Source organism: Aotus nancymaae, unplaced genomic scaffold (assembly GCF_030222135.1).
Source record: "Aotus nancymaae isolate 86718 unplaced genomic scaffold, 86718_ANA_hifiasm-v0.15.2.pri h1tg000051l, whole genome shotgun sequence".
Classification (NCBI taxonomy): domain Eukaryota; kingdom Metazoa; phylum Chordata; class Mammalia; order Primates; family Aotidae; genus Aotus; species Aotus nancymaae.
Window position 1 is genome coordinate 23934358 of NW_026988465.1, and position 14685 is coordinate 23949042.

Genomic DNA, 14685 nt, shown 5'->3' on the forward strand with positions numbered 1-14685 from the left:
TAAGTACGTAAATAAGTAAACGAAAGCCGGGTCCGTCCGCTCTAGCCTGTAATAGCAGCGCTTTGGGGGGACGAGACGGGAGGATCGTGACGTCAAGAGATCGAAACCATCCTGGCCAACATGGTGAAACCCCGTCTCTGCTAAAAATGCAATAGTATTAGCCAGGTGTTGTGGCTCACGCCTGTGGTCGAAGCTACTCAGCAGGCTCAGATGGAAGAATTCCTTGAACCCAGGAGTTGTAAATTGCAGTGAAAACGATTGCCACTGCCCTCCAGCCAGGTGACAGAGCAAGACTTTGTCTAAAATAAATGAATGAATGAATGAATGCAAGCCGGCCTGCCGGCCTCTAACTAACTAACTAAATAAATAACCCGTAAATAAAGAAATAAAGATCTTGCGCAGCGGCTCTCGCCTTTAATATCAGTGCTCTGGGAGACCAAGATGGGCGGATCACCAGGTCAAGAGATCTAGGGCATCCTGACCTAGAGGGTGAAACGCCACCTCTACTAAAAATTCAAAAATATAAGCCAGGCATGGTGACACGCGCCTGTGGTTCAAGGTACTCGGCAGGCTCATGTAGAAGTATTGTTTGAACCCACGACGCGGAGGTTGCAGTGAAACACGAGTGCAATTGCACTCCAGCCTTAGGACACTACAAAACTGCATCGAAAGTAAGTAAATAATTAAATAAATAAATGCGACTCTGCCTCTAAATAAATCAATTCATACATAAATAAGCCAATAAACATATAGCCTCGCTTGGTGGCTCATGCTTTTAATCACCTGTCCATTGGGAACCTGAGCCGCGTATATCACCTGAGGTCAGGACATCGAGAACAGCCTGGCCAAGATGGTGAAAAAAAACCCTGTCTTTATTTAAAACAATAAGAAGATGAAAATACATATACGAATGTTTGTGTGTGTATATATATATGTGTGTGTGTGTGTGTGTATATATATATATATATATATATATATAGAATTGCAAACCGACCGGCCTGCCTCTAAGTAAATAAATCAGTAAGTAAAGAAATAAAGAAAGACCAGCCGTGGCAGCTGACACCTTTAATCCCAGCACTTTGGGAGGCTGAGTCCGGTGGATCACAAGGTCAAGAGATCGAGACCATCTTGGCCAACGTGATGAAACCCCGTGTCTAATAAAACTACAAAATTATTATTAGCCAGGCACGCGACCGTGGTCCCAGCTGCTCCAGAAGCGGACCTGGCAGAATCGCTTGAACCCAGGAGGCGGAGGAAAAACGTTTAATTGACTCAGTTCTGCATGACTGGGGAAGCGTCAGGGGGCCTGCATTCACGGTGGCTGATGACAGGAACGGAAAGCAAGACACCTTCTCCCAAGGAGGTAGGAGGAAGAATGAATCAGGAAGGAACCTCCAAACACTTATATACCCATCAGATCTCGCGAGAGCTCCAGCGCATATGATAACTGCCCCAATGTTTCAATTATTAACTACACCTGGTCTCTCGCTTCAAGGGCGAACATCACGGAGATTACAATTCAACCTGAGACTTGGGGTAGGAGCACAGCCAAATCTTATTACCAATTTTAATACAGAAATCCAACCCCGCCTCCAAATAAATAAATAAATAAATGTGATTCTGTCTCTAAATAAATTGATTATTAGATAAATCAGTCAGTAAATTAATAGCCCCTCTTAGTGGTTCATGCTTTTAATCCCCCACCCCTTGGGAGCCTGAGACAGGTATACAACCTGAGGTCAGGACATCGAGACCACCCTGGCCAAGATGGTGAAAGAAACCCTGTCTTTTTCTAAAAAAAAATAAGATGAAAACATATCAATGTATGTAAACATAGATACATATAAATGGAAGCCGACCGCCCTGTCTCTAAGTAAATAAATCAATAATTAAAGAAATAAATAAAGGCCAGGTGCGGTGGCTCACACCTGTAATCCCAGCACTTTGGGAGGCTGAGACCGGTGTATCACGAGGTGAAGAGATCGAGGCCATACTGGCCAACGTGATAAAACCCCGTCTCTAATCAAAGTACAAAAATATTAGCCAGGCATGCGACTGTGGTCCCGGCTGCTCCGGTAGCCGACCTGGCAGAATCGCTTGAACCCAGGAGGCGGAGGAAAAACGTTTAATTGACTCACAGTTCTGCATGACTGGGGAAGCGTCAGGAGGCCTGCATTCACAGTGACTGATAACGGGAACGGAAAGCAAGACACCTTCTCCCAAGGCGGTACGAGGAAGAATGACTCAGGGAGGAACTACCAAACACTTATATACCCATCAGACCACGTGGGAACTCCCTCCCAAAAGGTATCTGCCCCAATATTTCAATTATTAACTACCCCTGGTCCCTCGCTTTACAGATGCACATGATGGAGAATACAATTCAAGATGAGAGTTTGGGTAGGAGCACAGCCAAATCTTATTACCATTTTTAATACAGAAATCCAAGCCTTCAAATAAATAAATACGTGCGATTTTGTCTTGAAATAAATTGATTAATAGATAAATGAGTCAGTAAATAAATAGCCCCTCTCAGTGGTTCATGCTTTCAATCCCCCACCCCTTGGGAGCCTGAGCCGGGTATAGCACTTGAGGTCAGGACATCGAGACCAGCCTGGCTAAGACGGTGAAAGAAACTCTGTCTCCGTTTAAGAAAATAATAAGGCGAAGAAAATATTTAAATTAATAGATAAGTAAATAAAGGCAAGCTGGCCCTGCCTGCCATTAATTAAATAAATGAGTATGTAAATAAGGAAACGAAGGTCGGGTGCGCTGTCTGTAGCCTGTAATACCAGTGCTTTGGGAGGCCGAGATGGGCCGATAACGAGCTGAAGAGATCGAGACCATCCTGGACTACAGGGTGAAACCCACCTCTACTAAAAATTCAAAAATATTAGCCAGGCGTGGTGGCACACGCCTGTGTTTCAAGCTACTCGGCAGGCTCATATCGATGAATTGTTTGAACCCAGGAGGCGGAGGTTGCAGTAATACACAATTGCCAGTGAACTCCAGTCAGGTGACACAACAAGACTTCGTCTAATGTAAGTAAATAAATAAATAAATAAATGTGAGAATGCATGGAAGTCAAAAAATGCAAGCCTTCCTCTAAATGACTGTACAGATAGATATGTAATTATTTAAATGCAAGCTTGCACACAAATACAGAAGTGTATGAAAAAATGTTGCAAGCCTGGGTCTAAATAAGCAAATGAGAAAGTGTGAGCCATATTAGATATCTAATTATATAAATAAGGAATTCTAGCCGGCCTATATAAATAAGGAATTCTAGCTGGCCTAAAAATAAACGAATAAATAAATAAATAAATACAACCAGCTTTTCCATAAGTAAGTACGTCAGTAAATGAATAAAATAAAATGCGATTCTGTCTCTAAATAAATGGATTAATAGATAGATTAATCAGTCAGTAAATAAATAGCCTCTCTTAGTGGTTCATGCTTTTAATCCCCCACCCCTTGCTAGCCTTAGCCTGGTATACACCCTGAGGTCAGGACATCAAGACCAGCCTATCTATGATGGTGAAAAAATCTCTATCTCCACTTAAAGAGAAAATAATTAGCCTTGTGCGGTGGCTCACACCTGTAATCCCAGCACTTTGGGAGGCTGAGATCGGTGGATCACGAGGTCAAGAGATCGAGACCATCCTGGTCAACATGGTGAAACCCCGTCTCTACTAAAAATACAATAAATTAGCTGGGCATGGTGGCATGTGCCTGTAATCCCAGCGACTCAGGAGGCTGAGGCAGGAGAATCACTTGAATCCGGGAGGTGGAGGTTGCGGTGAGCTGAGATCGCACCATTGCACTCCAGACTGGGTAACAAGAGCGAAACTCCATCTCAAAAAAAAAAAAAAAAAAAAACAGAAAATAAAAAAGAGAAAATAATTAGAAGGTAATAGATAAATAAATGAATGCAGCACCGCCTGCCTGCTTCTAAGAAAATAGATAAATAAGTACGTAAATTAATAAATAAATAAAGGGTGTCAGGATATTTCTCTCCTTAAATACCAGCACTCCAGCCTGGTGACAGAGCAAGATTCCATCAAAAATCAATCAATCGATTAATGCAATCCCACCTGCCTCCCTCTAAGTAAATAAATAAAGAAGTGGATATATAAATAAATAAAGCTCGGGCAGGGTGGCTCTCACCTCTAACACAGCGATTTGAGGGACCTAGACCCACGGATCACAAGGTGAAGATATAAGAGACCATCCTGGCCTATATGGTGAAACTGCACCGCTACTAAAAATACAAAAATATTAGCCAGGTGTGGCGGTACACGCATGTGGTCCCAGCTACTAGGCAGGCTCAGGTGGAACAGTCACTTTAACCCAGCAGGGGGAGGTTGCAGTGAGCCAAGATTGTGTCACTGCACTCCAGCCTGGTAACAGAGAAAGACTTCGTCTAAAATAAATAAATAAATGCGAGACTGCATATAAGTCAAAAAATCCAAGCCAGCCTCTAAATGATTATACAGATAGATAATTATGTTAATGAATGCAAGCCAAAGGAAGCCCGCATAACCAAGTCAATTCCAAGCAAAAAGAACAAATGGGAGGCATCACACTACTGGAATTCAAACTATACTACAAGGCTACAGTAATCAGAACAGCACAGTACTGGTACAAATACAGAGATATAGACCAATGGAACAGAACAGAGGCCTCAGAAGCAGCACAACATATCTACAACTATCCGATCTTTGAAAAACCTGACTGAAACAAGCAATGGGGAAAGGATTCGCTGTTTAGTAAATGGTGTTGGGAAAACTGGCCAGCCATGTGCAGAAAGCAGAAACTGGACCCCTTCCTGACACCTTACACTAAAATTAACTCCAGATGGATTACAGACTTAAACATAAGACTTAACACCATAAAAACCCTAGAAGAAAATCTAGGCAAAACCATTCAGGACATAGGCGTAGGCAAGGACTTCATGACCAAAACACCAAAAGCATTGGCAACAAAAACCAAAATAGACAAATTGGACCTAATTAATCAAACTCCACAACTTCTGCACAGCAAAAGAAACAGTCATTAGAGTGAATTGCCAACCAACAGAATGGGAAAAAAATTTTGCAATCTACCCATCTGATAAAGGGCTCATATCCAGAATTGACAAAGAATTAAAACAGATTTACAGGAAAAAAACAAACAAGCCCATTCAAAAGTGGGTGAAGGATATGAACAGACACATTACAGAAAGAAGACATACATGAGGCCAACAAACATATGCAAAAATGCTCATCATCACTGGTCATTAGAGAAATGCAAATCAAAACTACATTGAGATACCATCTCACGCCAGTTAGAATGGCAATCATTAAAAAATCTGGAGACAGGCCGAAGCGGATGGATCATAAGGTCAAGAAATCGAGACCATCCTGGTCAACATGGTGAAACCCCGTTTCTACTAAAAATACAAAAAATTAGCTGGGCATGGTGGTGCATGCCTGTAATCCCAGCTACTCAGGAGGCTGAGGCAGGAGAAGTGCCTGAACCCAGGAGGCGGAGGTTGCGGTGAGCCGAGATTGCACCATTGTACTCCAGCCTGGGTAACTAGTGAAACTCTGACTCAAAAAAAAAAAAAAAAAAAAATCTGGAGACAACAGATGCTGGAGAGGATGTGGAGAAAGAAATAGGAACACTTTTACATTGTTGGTGGGAGTGTAAATTAGTTCAACCTTTGTGGAAGACAGTGTGTTGATTCCTCAAGGACCCCAGAAATAGAAATTCCATTTTACCCAGTAATCCCACACTGGGCATATATCCAAAGGATTATACATCGTTCTACTATTAGGACACATGCACACGAATATTCATTGCAGCGCAGTTTACAATAGCAAAGACCTGGAACCAACCCAAATGCCCATCGATGATAGACTAGACAGGGAAAATGTGGCACATATACACGATGGAATATTATGCAGCCATAAAAAGCAATGAGTTCATGTCATTTGTAGGGACATGGATGAACCTGAAAACCATCATTCTCAGCAAACTGACACAAGAACACAAAATCAAACACCGCATGTTGTCACTCATAGGCAGGTGTTGAACAATGAGAACACATGGACACAGGGAGGACAGTATCACACACTGGTGTTTGTTGGGGGGAAATAGGGGAGGGACGAGGTGGTGGGGAGTTGGGGAGTGATAGCATGGGGAGAAATGCCAGATATAGGTGAAGGGGAGGAAGGCAGCAAATCATGCTGCCATGTGTGTACCTATGCAACAATCTTGCATGTCCTTCACATGTACCCCAAAACCTAAAATGCAATCAAAAAAGAGTTTGGTGAGGGACAGTGGCTCATGTCTGTAATACCAGCACTTTTGGAGGCCAAGGAAGGAAGATTGCTTAAGGTGAGGAGTTTGAGACAAACATTGGAAAAACAGTGAGACACTGTCTCTACAAAAACTTTAAAAATTTTGCTGGGTGTGGCCATCCCTGACTGTAGTCACATCTCCTTGGGAGGCTGAGGAGGAAAGACTGTGTGAGCCAAGGAATTTGAGACTGCATTGAGCTATGCTACCACCACTGCACTCCAGCCTGGATGTCAGAGTGAGACCTTGTTTCAATCAATTAGTCATCCTAAGTCTGACAGCATGGACTCTTTGTAGCAATAAGATACCAAATTCCAAACTGACCCTAGTATAGTATCACATTGGTAGCAGGGCTATGAAACAAATCAAAATATTTTACCCCCAAATATACTTCTTTGACATATTTTTAAATGGCCCTGCAAAGCTTTCTCTTATTGTGGAAATTCATGTTCTATAGAGATCTTCTTCCCTTTCTTAGCCTTTTCCTGATCCTAAAGACATTAGCTGAGAGTGTAGCATAGTTTAAAGGTGTAGGGAGAAAAAGTATTTGTCATCTATTGCTTCTAAGGGCAGCCACCTATGAGACTTCAACTACATAATGAGAACCTTGGTCTCCACATCCCCTTTTCTTAACCCAGATACTCCTTTGTGTTGATTCCAGGTCTTTAGATAATAACTTGACTCTTTCAACCAATTATCAATTAGACAACATTTGAATCTTCCTATGACCTAAAACCTCCTCTTTGAGTTGTTCCACCTTTCTAGACTGAACCAATATATACCTCACATGTATTGGTTGATGTCTTATGTCTCCCTAAAATACATAAAACCAGGCTGTAACCTAACCTCCTTGGGCGTATGTTTTCAGGATCGCCTCACGTCCTGATCCTCAATGTTGGCAAAATAAACTTCTAAATGGATTAAGAGCTGTCTTTGATACTTTCCCTTTACACATTGAACTCTCTATGGTTATTTAATGCCCTTCTTTGTCTTTTTGTTAATGAATGTCATTGTTTAAGGTCTATATTATCTGCTATAGGAATAGTAACCCCTGCTCTTTTTTGTTTACCATTTGCATCATAGATCCTTCTCCATCCCTTCACTTTGAGCCAATGCGTATTGATACATATTAGATTGGTCTCTTGAAGACAACAGATGATTGAGTCTTGTTTTTTCCAATTCAACTTGCCATTCTGTATCTTTAACATGGAGTGTTTATCCCATTTACATTCGAGGTTAATATTGATATGTGAGGATTTGATCCTTTCATCATGTTAGCTGATTGATAGGTAGATTTGATTGTGTAATTACTATTTAGTATCTCTGGGCTATGTACTGAAGTGTGTGTGTGTGTCTGTGTGTGTGTGTGTGTCAGGTATTATTCTTTCATTTATATGTCTACCACTCCATTAAGGACCTCATCTACTGGTAATGCATTTCTTTAGCATTTGCTTCTCTGAAAAGAATTTTATTTCCACTTTGCTTATGAAGCTTATGTTAGTGGGATATGCTATTTTTGTTAGAATTTTTTTAAGGGAGCTGAAAATAGGCCCCAATCTCTTCTAGCTTATTTGATTTCTGATGACGCATTGTGTGTGGTCAGACCTTATGGTGCCTTATCTGCAGATGCACCTGGATACACAATGGGTAGTAAAACTCAGTGCCCTTAGCATTTCTTAGAAGAATCACATTTGCTACTGAATGCTGCAGACACATGCTCTTCCCCTGGCCATCTTCCTTCTTCACACCCTCCCCACAGCCTACAAGATTAACAGGATAATGCACTTAATACAAGTATGTGGAGCCCAGACCTCAGTGTCAATTCAATGCATCCTGAGAGTGTATTGGCTCCCTGGACCCAGGCTGTTGAATTCTACTCTTGTCTCTGTCTTATTTCTTTTCTCACTCCCTCATCACCACTGGGACTCAGGCACCATGTAAAGGATTGGGCTGGATCCCAGCATCTGGTGCTCTGCATGGATTCCCTGTGTTCCTCATGAAGAGACACACCTGAGCATGGTCACCTGTGGTGAGTGTTCATTGAGGGAGTCCCAGGAACATATTTTGGTTGGCCTTGCTGTGTGCTCAGAATATTCCAGGGTAACAAAACGTGAAAGTTACCCAGCAAGTATAATAATTGCCTTTGTCTTATTTGGATACTTTAAAAAAAGGGGGGGGGGGGGCGTTGTAAAGATCGCAACTGAAAATCTCATTACCCTCTTTGAGGCAGTGAATCAGTGCTGTGTGTGCTTCCCAGATATTGGAACTCTACATGTGAGTGTATGGGAAAGACTTTGGTCAGAACTCTGTGCACAGGATGAAGGAAAATTTATGCTATGACTGTGTGGAATGACTGGGCTCTGGTCAGGTCTGCAATAGAACATTTTAAGATCAACACTCTCTATGCAAAGAGTCAGAGGACCATAGAAACTCCTGAGTGTAGTGTAAACATTAGTGTAGAAGATGATAGTGAAGAAGAATTTGATAGAAGATCTGTCAGGTCAGAAAAACAGAGAAACAGAAAGAGCAATTTCAGGAGAGCATCAGGAGGAAAAGGAGGCAGTCTATGCGAATATGTCTAAAATTCCTCACAGTTTAGAGGAATTTCCTTTCAGTATTCACTCAGAAATGATCTCAGCCAACAGCACCAAAATGGATTGGTCATGAATGGCCACCTCCTCCACAGTCCTGGCAAGGTACAAATCCATTATTAACTGGCAAACTGAGTAGGCACGCCTCCAGGACACTGGCTGCCAGGACTGCCGGTAACGGTTGCAGTGCCTGTCATTTATAGTGGTGGGCAGTATCTGTCACCGCCACCAGAGGGCCCTATGGTTCCATATTATGGTCCTTCAGCATCTCCCTACACAGTTAGAGGCAAGGGAGCAGCATTGAGACAGGCTAAATTGGCAGGAAAGTCAAATGCCTGGCAATTTCCAGTTAGTTTACATCCTTCTGTACAGCCTGGAGGACAGTATGAGGCACAATGAGAAGCATGCTCATATAAGTTCATGAAGGACTTAAAAGTGGCAGGACAATATGGGCCTAATTTTCCTTTTCTTAGATCGTTGTTACACTCAATTGCAAATGATAAAAGAACGACACCCTATGATTGGGAGAGTCTGGCAAAATCTGCATTAACCGCTTCCCAATTTTTACAATTCAGAATGAGTTGGGCAGATGCTGCAAGAGACCAAGTGCAGGCCCCCAGTACCCATTACTGAAGATCATTTATTGGTAAAAGGTGCTTGGGGTCATATAGATCAGCAAGTTACCTTGGCAGATGTTGCAATTGCTCAAATATATACATGCTGTCCATGAGCATGAGAGAAAATTCAGAATCTGGGTACCAGCTATCCATCGTTTAATTCTATCAGACAAGGAGCACAAGAGCTGTATCTGGATTTTATTTCCAGACTCCAAGATTCAGCTCAAAAATCCATATCGAATGATAATGCTAGACAGGTTATACTCCAATCGGTGGCTGATGAGAACTCTAACCTTGAGTGTCAGGCCGCTATGCATCCGATAAAAGGAAAGGTATCAGTGGGAGGAGATGTGCTTATTGAGTATGTTAAAGCTTTCAGCGGGATAGGAGGAACAGTGCATACAGCAATGATTATGGCTCAGGCTATGGCAGGAATAAAAATGGGAGGTTCAGTAAAAAGTTTTCCAGGCAGCTGTTATACCTGTGGCCAATTTGGGCATAGGATAAAGGAGTGTAACAGTAAAAAAGCAAATCAACGCAATGTCAATCAAAACTCAAAAGAGCCACCTAGTCTTTGCCCACAGTGTCAGAAAGGAAACCCTTGGGCCAGTCAGGGCCATTCCAAATTCAACAAAGCAGAGCAGCCGCTTGCACAGCTGGTGGGAAATGGGGGGTAGGGCCACCTTCCGCCCCAATTCAAACCAGGGTATTTCCAATCCAGCAGTTTATTCCCCAGAATGCATAAGAGAATCTGGCTCAGGGGATGGTGCTTGCACTGCTATAGATGAAGCCTATATGTAGTAGCCTGGCAGCCAACATGGTGAAAACGCCATCTCTACTAAAAATACAAAAATTAGCTGGATGTGGTGGCAGGCTCCAGTAATCCCAGCTACTTGGTAGGGTGAGGCAGGAGAATTTCTTGAACACAGGAGGCACAGGTTGCAGTAAGCCAAGATTGCACCACTGCACTCTAGCCTGGGTGACACAGCAAGACTGCATGTTAAAAAACCTAAAAAAATACAAAAATTAGCTGGGTGAGGTTGTGCATGCCTGTAATCCCAGCTACTTGAGTCTCAGGCAGGAGAAATCACTTGATCCCAGGAGGCAGAGATTGCAGTGATCCAAGATCATGCCACTGCACTCCAGTCTGGGCAACAGAGCAAGAATCTGTCTCAAAATAATAATAATAATAATAATAATAATAATAATAAATTAAATTTAAAAAAAAGAAAATGAGACCTTTCTTGGCCATCCAATTGGAAGTAGCCCTTGCATCTGTCTCTCTGATTATATTATCCAATTTTATTTATGCATTTTTTTATTGTGTCTTACACCACTAGACTATAAGGGTACTATACCTATCTGACTAATTTATTATTTTCCCAGTACCTGAACCAGAGATGCTCAATACATATTGGTTTGGTGAATGAAAGAATTTTCAAAGAATCCAGATTAGTGGTGCATGAGATGAAATACTCTGCTTAAATAGGTCTTATTCACAGCAGCACAGTTTTTTAATGAGACCTTTTAAGATAGATTGTCACCCTCTCCGATAGCCTGGTCATGGAGGGCTGCCCACAGCCCCACCAGTGGGAAAGCAAACAATTATTTAGTCTTGTTCAGACTTTGATTTTGCTTCTCCACCTTGTTACCTAGACCAGAAACCCAACGACACCTTTCCTTTCTCCCACTCCCGTGCCAATTTTCTCTCCTGAGGAAGACAAGCCCAATATTGCTGTCATTGTCTTTTAGCAGAATCATTCCAGCTTCCTTTCAGAAAACCATCACTCCAAATCCCAGTGCCTTTTCAGAAAACTACCTCTAGATATGGGGACCCAAATCTGTGACAATCAGATATGTCCTCTGAGCATCTTGAATGCAGCAGAATTATACAGTAATAATAATGAAGGGCAGGTGACCCCACAATTGGGGCTTAGCCTGGGAGAGTTTTTGGCTTTGCCCAGGAAAGAATTCAAGGGCAAGCCAAGGTGTGAGACAGCAACTTAAAAAAAAAATCACATAGTATCTATTTATTTATCTACTTCTTCATTTCATTTTTTCCAACTTGTAAATTCAGGGGTACATGTGCAGGATGTGCAGGTTTGTTACATAGGTAAATGTGTAACATGGTGTTTTTCTACACAGATCATCCCGTCACCCAGGTATTAAGCCCAGCATCCATTAGCTATTCTTCCTGATGCTCTTCCTCATCCCAGCCACACCCTCCAACAAACCCCACACAACAAATGTGTGTGTGCATCCCCATGTGTCAATAAGTTCTCATCACTTAACTCCCACTTTTAAGTGAGAACATGCAGTATTTGGTTTTCAGTTCTGTGTTTGCTAAGTATAATGGCCTCCAGCTCCATCCATGTCCCTGCAGAGGACACAATCTCCTTCATTTTTATGGTTGCATAGTATTCCATGGTATATACATACCACATTTTCTTTATCCAGTCTATTATTGATGGGGATTTAGGATGATTCCACATCTTTGCTATTGTGAATGGTACACAGCAACTTTTATTGAAGCAGCAGAGACACTTCTTCTTGTGGAGTAGGGCTACTCCCCTAAGTAGTGTGTCCAGGGTAACAGCCCAGAAACTGCTGCAGTCATATTTATACCCACTTTTACTTACTGCAAATTAAGGACAGTTTATGCATAAATTTCTAGAAATAGGGTGGTAACTTCTGGGTGGTTGGGTCATTGCCATGGAAAGGAGGGATAACTTCCAGTTGTTGCCATGGCAATGGTAAACTGACATGGCACACTAGTGGGTGTGTCTTATGGAAAGTTGCTTCTGCCCCAACTGTGTTTTAGCTGGTCCTCAATTTGGTCCAGTGCCTGAGTCCCACCTCCAGAGTTGAGTACCACCTTCTATCTCAATACTAATAGAAAAGGTTGGATATCATTTACTCCCATAGCATCCCCTGGGAGAGTCTGTAAGTCAATTTCTGCCACTCAGAACCCCTGGACTTCTTAATTCCTGTTTCTTTCATGTCTGGTTCTTCAAGAATACTCTCAATCCTGTGAATATTTCTAATGAGAAATTGGTTGACATTGTAAGCCAGATTTAGTTTCTGTTATTTGCAATCCAAGGATCCTAACTGACAATTCTCCTGTTTGCCAAATTTAGCCCATCATCTCCATCCTCCCCACCGTGGCCTCATCAGCCTTGCCTGTCTTTCACAGCCAGTTTCTTCCCTGGTATCCATGTTTCTTGTCTTCTCAGTGCCAAATCCATTCACACCATGAAGTCACCGGCCAAATCTAACCATGCCACACTAATGAAGAAATGCTGAGCCTCTGGTCCTGACCAAAGGCCCCATCTATCATGCTGGTCTTTTGTATCTCCCTGTCTCAACTTTTCAGCACCTAGAACTCCAAACTGCCAGCTGCTTCCTCATATCACCATGTGTGTTCTAATCTCTCAGCCTTTCCCACCTTTTACTCTGCACTGGAATGACCATAAAAGCTAACCATGTCCTAATCATCCTTTAAACTCAGCTCAGACATCACCTCCACCCTTGCCTAGCTACCAGCCATCTCTTCTCACAAATGTGCAGCCCTGAAACACGGTCCACCTCCCCACTAATCTGTGAATTTTTTGATGATGGGCACTGTGTCATCTTCATCTCTCTATCAATACCACGTAGGAGCCACTGAATAAATGTTTGTTGAATGTTTAATGATCAAGAACATAATTCACATTGAAAAACCACAGCCTGGATGCAACTATAGCATTTTCCCTTTCCTCCTTTTGGATTATCCTCCAATTGAGTGTTTTGAGAAGCCTGCCAGTGCTCTGCTAATCTTGAAGAATGGTTTCATAGCTTAAGAGTCAGAACTCACACTGTTTTAACAAGCATCAGAGGCTGTTGCTGGCTGCACTGCTTAATGGTTCTCAATCATGAAAAGACATTTTGAACACTCTAACTATACCAGCTAAAGCCCCAAGTGAAGAGCCAAGGTGCCACCCATCCTATAACGACATGGGTACAGAAAGAGAATATAAAAAGAAAAAAAAATAGCTTATCATCAAACATCAAGCCAGTCCGGACTCAAACAAGTACAGACACATGTGAGAAGGAAAGGGCTTTGGTGCAGTATTCTCCTTCCTCCCTAGAAGAACTGCACAAGACACGGCCCCTCCTGTGCCTCAGTTTCTTCACCAGGAATGCAGAATGAGATGCTGACCTAGATTCATTCCACAAACACAGACAGGGCACCCACCATGTGTCTGACTCTAAACAAGTTACTGCAGGTCAAAGGTGCCCAAATATTTTTCTGATCATAAGGAAGCCATGTGGAGAGTGCACCACACATAGGATCAAAACCCAGCCTGCTAGCATCAAACTGTAGCCCTGCTTCTGACCTGCAAGCTACACAGCCCCAGGAAAGCTTATTTCAGTTCCCTTAGCATCCATTTCCAAACAGGAAAAATAAGGATGACATAAGCTCAAAGGTGTGAGGGGGTCTGGCACACAAGTAGAGTCTCAGATATCTGAATTAAGAGGGTCTATGAAAGCTTTAAATGTCCAAAGTTCTATCAATCAGAATCTCTCTTGTAGTGAGAACTAGTGCCCCTTCTGACACCCGGTGAGCACTGCATAGGTTGTCAGTACAAGAATACGGTGAAAGACCCCACTGCACACACCACAACAGGAGGAAGGGCCAGCCACAGATCCCCTCCCCTGCTGGTGACCATCCCAAAGCCACTTACTATGAAAATGGAACTTCTAAATGGGACCCCAGCCCTGCCAATATTTAAGGAGGGATCAGAAGCTATCCACTGGGGAGATAAATACAAAACTCAACAAAGAACAGCTGTCATCAAACGCCCGCCTTACAGAGGAAAGGGCATCATAGTCAAGTCTTGTCCACCCATTTCTCCACAGAACCAGTTGAATTAAAATATTTTCTTTCTAAAAAGCCCTTATCCTGCACCTTAGCTGAAGGCCTGGTTACTGACAATAGTTGCTTTCAGATTTCAGGGAACAGTGACATCTTGCTGAACATTTTTAAGAGGATTTGGATCTCCTCCAATAAAATATCATGAGGATTGGATTTCCAAAGAGTTTTGTTTTCTTTACTCTACTTGGATACACCCAGTAACTGACTTCACTGTCATTAA